A 7070-nucleotide genomic window follows, 5' to 3' on the forward strand; every position below is an offset into this window, starting at 1 on the left:
GTTTGAGCAAACACCATTGCTAGCATTTTTGTTGACTATTTAGCAGTTTTCATCTCAAAGGATTCCACTTCTCATACTTTGTAATACACTAACTCTGGACCTTATATTTTTCTCACCCATTGTCACACTGGCTAGATTGAGGGGGAGGGGCGGGGAGCATTTATTATATTATTTAACATCAGTATGTCAAAATCATAATAATTTATATGAGATATGCCAGGTCAGGTACTGTTAGAAAGGCTATAATGTGCTAAGTAAGATGACAATGTTTATGTTCATGTGTTATATATGTAATGAAAGTTATGGATATGGTTGATATATCTGTATTTCAAATTGTGGTGTGTCTGGGCGACACCCCAGAAAGGAGGCTGCAGCACTAGCCTGCTTAATGGCCCATTAAGGAAATTCACAGGTACAATGGGTCCAGGGGAAGAAGCCAGGGACATACCAAATGAATCACCAGAACTTACTCATGTGACTCTGGACTCCATCTTATTCCTGTAAAATTCCACAAGCAGCACGGCAAAGGCCAAGGGACATAAAAGGCAGCTGCAGCACATCCATTTTGTTTTTCAGTCGTCTCCAGCCTTCAGCCACCTACCTACCTCTGAATCATCTCATCTACAACTGAACTGAAGCTGTGAAACAAAGGACTGAGACCCATCCAGGTACTGGATGTACACCAGAGGGACTACACAAGCCTGCAAACTCCACAATTCTACTAGAAACCTGATATATATGGACTTTCAAATAATTTGTATGTATTTGATTGATTTAATCCTTTAACACTCCTCTTATAGTTTCTTTCTTTCTTTCTTTTTATAATAAACCTTTACTTTTAGTTACTAAAGGATTGGCTGGCAGCGTCATATTTTGGGTAAGATCCAAACTTATATTGATCTGGTACTGTGGCTGACCCTTTGGGGTCAGGAGAAACCTTTTTGGTAAAAAGCATAGAGTTTTAAATAATTGATCTCTTTACTGGACTTGGTGGCTGATTGGGAGCCAGAGACTGAAATGCAGTGAAGGGGGCTGTGTATATTTTTATTTTGGCTTCTTGATAACCAGTGTGGGGAATCAGAAGCACTGTTTGTGGCTGGTTGGGAAGTCTGACTTCAGTGTCACCCACCAGTGCTGGGAAAATCTGGTCTCCTTTTACAGCCTGCCCTGACCTTGGCATTTTCAGGTGGCTACCCTAGGCACGGATGGGTCACACCCATGTAAGTCAGGAATAAGTCTAATAAAGGCAGTAGAGTTTCACAGATGTAACACCAATGTAAATGAGAGCCGGAGATATGGGGAAATATGACTGGAGAGATGGAATATGATGTCAGTTTATAAGCCTGCTTTCAATGCAAGTTTCAACATAAACTGACCCAAAACCTCCATAATAGTATTCTTCTCACTCTGAGGCTATGTCTACACTGACAATTTTGCCGCCGTCAGATCGACTTATCTGGATCGACTGAGTGGTCAGTGAAGACCCGCTCAGTCGATCCAGAAATCAACGTATTAAGACCACCTTCTCAAGTGGCACAGTGCTTTGAAGACAGAGCGCAGAACAAAAGCACACAAGTCGACAGGAGTTACACGAGTTTTTTGCATAGTTTGCGTAACTCCAGTTGACTGCCGCCAAATCTCCGAGGTAAGTGTAGACAAACCCTGAGTCTCATGGTTGGTGTAGCAGAAGTGTCAAGTTACTCAGTTGCCTGCTCCTATTTGTTGGATAGGTTGGGGAAGCTTTTTTCTTCTACCAGTGTTTACATATGTGTTCACACTATTTCTAATGTATCATCCTTTACGTGCCATAGAAGATAAAACTACAGTAGATTATCTTGATTTTTAGTGATTAACTGTCTACAGTTTAAGACAGTAAATAGTTTTCCTACTTAACCAGCCAAGCTCTTTTGTAACAGAAGCTGCCCGTCCATCATTTTTGTTACATAGAAGATCAATCAGTGAAAATACCCCTGATGCTGCTGCATTTCGCTGAAAAAGCTGTCTCACAATACATTTGTCTCTGTACATTGTTGTTGGTAGTGGATCAGCAGCTACGAAATTTCCAAAGGTATTCTCTGTATGCTGCAGATGCTGTGTCACAATGCATCCTAAAAATACACTGTGCATTCACTCAATCTTCAAATCATATTTCCACAAACTTCTTGAACTATATGCTTTAAGTCTGATTTCTTCCTGTCAGGACTCTTTGCTTATAGTTATTGACATTTATTTTCTTATTTTTGTCAGCATAAATGAAATTGATTGGGAACAGCTACACTATCAAATCAATAAGACATATAGTACTAGTCTCAATATCAGTGAAGTTGTGGATCTAATAGTTCCTTTGGGATTTGAAGGATTCTGATGGAGGTGTTTTGAAGGCATAACAAATACACTGTATCTGACAAATATTGGTTACAGTAAAGTTTTAGAACAGAAAACTCTTGCACTAGGGGTTGAAAAAGTAATCAACAACTGGAATATAACACCCAAAACTGAAACGGACACATTATTGCCCACTAGTGTTAGTTTTTTTATACTCAACCCAAAGGGTGATACTTTGTTATTAAAAATCTCAGATTTAATATAAACAGTACAGGCATGAATATTCACTCTGATGCTCAGGGTAAAGCCAGCAGAACTTCAAAGAAGTCAATGGGGTAGATCCTTAGCTGGCACAAATCAGCATAACTCCATTGACTTCAGTGGAGTTATACTGGTTTACGCTAGCTGAGGAACTAGTCCAAATATATTACACTAACAGAATCAGTGTAGTGGAATCAAGAAACAAACCTTGTTAATTGAAGGACCATCACCATGTAGCTTAGATCCACATTTTCTCTCTGATATATAAAAAAGATTTAACGATGTAATGTCAACAGAAATATTTTCATAAACATTTTAATTGAATTTAAAATTCAATGAAAACATTTTTTGGTTTGGATTTAAGTTTTCCCTTGCAATATTGCAGCCCCATAGTGGAGCTTTTTATTGGGAAATGAAAACCAGAAAGCAAAGAAAAATCTATATTCGTTATCCAAAAAAAGTAAGAAAGACAGACCATGAATGGAGAAAAGTGAATTAGATATTTAAAATCCTTTCAATTTTAATAGAACTAGATGATAACTAGAAAAGTGTGATTTGTGGGAATTAGGGCAAATCTCAAAACATTTTTCATTTTGTTTTCCCCACGAAGTTGATGTTTTCATTTTCCACAATTTTTAAATGAAAAATTTCATTTTCATAATGGGAATTCTCAAGACAGCAATCTCACCTACTCTAAAACATGCTCCATGAAGCCTGGGTCGAGTCAAAACTCAACCCTTCACTGCTCTTTAGGTCTACGAACAAACAAAGAAACAAATCAGAAATTCAGTTCTAGCCTTTCCCAGACTTTGTTGTTCCTATGATGCCTAGTTCAGGGCTGGTCAGACCACTTCCTAAATTCCTAAGGCCCTAAGATACCTCTGTCAGGACAGCCCTGAACTCAGGTTTTTGCATACCTGTGACACGGAAAATGGCATAGTATAAGAGGTCAAATAATACAGTACAAATATTCATGTATTGCACCCCGAATACAGTATCATATATTTTCTGTCATCACAGTGACATTTGTGTATGAATTCCATTGTTAAAAAGTAGGGCTTAATTTGACAAATTGTTGAATAATTGGAGGCAAGAGACAGGATCTTGTGGTCTGACACATAACATGCAGTACACTTCATTAAAGTACAAACTGTCAACTCACAGGGAAAAAAGCCTATTCTTGCCAAGTCAAAATAAAACACACAAATACCACTGAGCAGGAACAAAAAATGGATGAAGCAGCAACAATGTATAATTTAATAGGATGTCTTCCACTATGACTTACCCAGGATAAAAACCTGTACAATGTTAGCTATGACCTGGTCAACTTGCCGCGCAAAAAAGACAGAACACTCAAAGTTGGTGGATGTCAACCGGCAGTGACTATTGTATACGTTCTTAAATGTTTCTTTGAATTCACAGACTACAAAATAAGGCTGATCAGAAGAATCTGTAGCTCACAGCTTATAAATTCTTAACTACAGTAGACACAAGGCAAGTATTTGGAGACATTACCAATAATGACTATTGCTAGAAGAACAAAACCAAAAGGAAATAGCTGTCATCGGTCTCTTAGAAAGAAATGTCAACATTTTCTTTGTATTTTTAATGTTCTGATAAAAAAGAGAATAATGCTTTTCTAAGACTACTGTGATCCAGAGCTGTGGCCATTTACGCTCTCAGAGATATTGCTAAGTCCAGGAGAAATTCTCTGCAGCCTAGATGATCACAATATCAGACCTCAATCATGCAGATACTATGTAAGTGCCTCTAAATATTTAAAGGATTTATTAGCAAGAGGCAAAGGGCTAATATTATGTCCTATACATAGTTTTGTTAGGGTAATATTGTGCTATATATGTCATTCATGGAGGACACAGTGTTAATATAAAGACACAAGTCAGCTTACAATTTAAGAGTGGTTCAACTCCAAATGTACTTATCTATAGTAAAACTGTTTGAAGGAAAATATACATTATTTTAAAATCTATGTAGTGTTCACTTTTCAATAGGAAAAGGATTTGCGACTAGCATATTTCTTAACCTCAAATGGGGAAAAGCCTTTAATGCTGTACTCACCTTGAGACAGTTAAATCATTGAGTGAAATAAAAAGGAAGAGTTTGACCTTTATCTGTGTGCAAAAGCAAACAAACAAAAAAGAACCAAAAACAGGCATTTGTTGGAAAAATCTTGAATTGCTCAGTTAAAGTCAACTGTGAAGGTTAAAAAGTGTCAATGAAATCCAGCATTTCTCTAAGGTGCTTAAAGGAAATAACCACCTAAAGCAAAGGTATAGTGCCAGCCATGGAAAAGCTTGTCCATCATACAGCAGGTGAGCAAATTTTATGCTTTTATAAGACTCATATTGAAAGAGAATAAACATGCTGAAGCAGGGGTGCTGGAACTGTTTTTATAGTGGGGGTGGTGAGAGCCATTGAACCAAACTGTAAACCGTGGATATTAGTCAGGGGATGCAGCCACACCCCCAGTTCCAGCACTTATGTGCTGAAGGCATCCATGTGACAAATTGCACTTTTCACTGATCTTTAGCCACCTCACCTGCATTCTGCCCCAATGAACCTCAACTAGGCCCATAACATTCCAAACCTCTGAAAAGACACCTGCTAAAGAGCTGTTTCTTCCTTTATCTCCATCACTTACGCTCCTCATTTATCCTGCAATGTGGAATATCATCCCCAAATTACATTGGTCAGAGGCCCAAAACTGGGAACACTGAATTCTGGAACAAGCTTAAGATCTGATATCTCATGATGATCCAACAGGATTAGAAACAAATTCTTTGTATCACCAGTGAGACAGGAATCCCTCCTTTCCAAAAGTACAAATACTCTCGCCTTTATTTCCTACCCTGAAGGATAGTGAGATATCAACGTTGTGGCTTTGAAACGGTCTACTTATGGAAAAGCTATTTCAGGGAATTTGTAGATATTTCCAAAATGAGTTTAAATTCTTTTCTCCTTCCAAGACCAGCACATCACACGCTGTCTGTATGAAAGTGGGGTGTGCTACCTGTACGGCAGTAGCCTTTGCTCCATCCCCTTCCATAACTGACGCCCGACAGATGCTGCATTATTTCCATGTGGGACCCTCAAGTGGCTGTTCTTGAACAAGTGAATGCCGACAATGGTAGAATGACTCCTGCTGGAGGAGGAGAATCAGGAGACAACTCTTGATGCTCTGCAGAAGAACAATACATTCCACATGGATCACAAAAATCCACAAAACCGAAAGTTAGGCACAACTTCCAAAAATCCATGTTCTTCTCCCATCCCTTCCCCGCAAACCCACTTCACCACACTACAGGAAATGCCTCCAATATCCGATCCTTTCCTTAGGTTTTTCCACAGAAAGGAGTAGTCTGCTAATCAAGACAACCTGCTGTTTACAAATAGAAGGGAAAAAATAATCATTTTTTAAAATCTCAAACACTTCAAAATAGTTCTATTAAATACATGGCACATGTATATTCCATGACAGTACAGTGTGTTATAAAACCATTATGGGTAAATCATATGAGATGACCCATATGTAATGAATGCATTTGTAGTTTTTCTTAGCTAGCACCACCACATATGTGATACAGATATATATTTCAACGCTGCTTAGTACCTTGACTCCCAAGTTTCTGTATTTCAGATCTGAAACACACTTGCTAAAATTCTTGGGTTTTCTGGTTAGTACAGAAAAATGTATTTTATCCCTTTCTTTCAGTTTAGACTTTCTGGGATTTGCGGTCACTGCCACAGCCCCAACACCAAACATTTTCTCTTGTCCAAAAGGAATTCCATAACAAGTACAGATCTGAAGTAATGTTGTCTTCTATTATCATCACCTAGCAGGCTATAGCAAAGCTTCTGAGGTCTCCAATAGACTACAAGGAAAGGAAATTATGAGGATATTTAGAACAATAAGTGAAGTCAATTGGATTATTCATGTGGCTAAAAGTAGACACATGCATAAGTGTTTGCAGGCTCACGTTTTAAATTAGTGGAAACCATAATCTACACAAAAGCCTAAATTTATTAGGAAAAAAAGTTATTGCAAATTCTTTAGTGAGATCAACCCCCTGACACAGCTCTTTTCATTTAGCTGTCTGAGGGTATGTCTATACTGACGGCAGCAAAGTCGCCACCACCAGATCGATCTTTCTGGATTGATTGAGCGGTCAGTGTAGACCCGCCCAATCGATCAGGAAGTCGACTGAGTAAAACCACCCCCCTCAAGTAGCGTAGCGCTGCATCGATGGGAACACAGTTCCCGTCGGCGCAGTGCAGTGAAGACAGCGTACAGAAGGGAAGCAGAGCAGTCGACGTGAGTTACGCAAGCTACTCTGCATAGTTTGCGTAATTCCCGTCAACTGCCGCCAAATCTCCAGGTAAGCATAGATCAGGGCTGAGTTAATTTTATACACTAACACTTGGTCTATATGGGAAAAATAGTTCTTTGGCTTGTTAAATAATCC

This window comes from Emydura macquarii, unplaced genomic scaffold (genome assembly GCF_026122565.2).
Source record: "Emydura macquarii macquarii isolate MOO-44397 ecotype Brisbane River unplaced genomic scaffold, CSIRO-AGI_Emac_v2 contig_2481, whole genome shotgun sequence".
NCBI classification, from domain to species: Eukaryota; Metazoa; Chordata; order Testudines; family Chelidae; genus Emydura; species Emydura macquarii.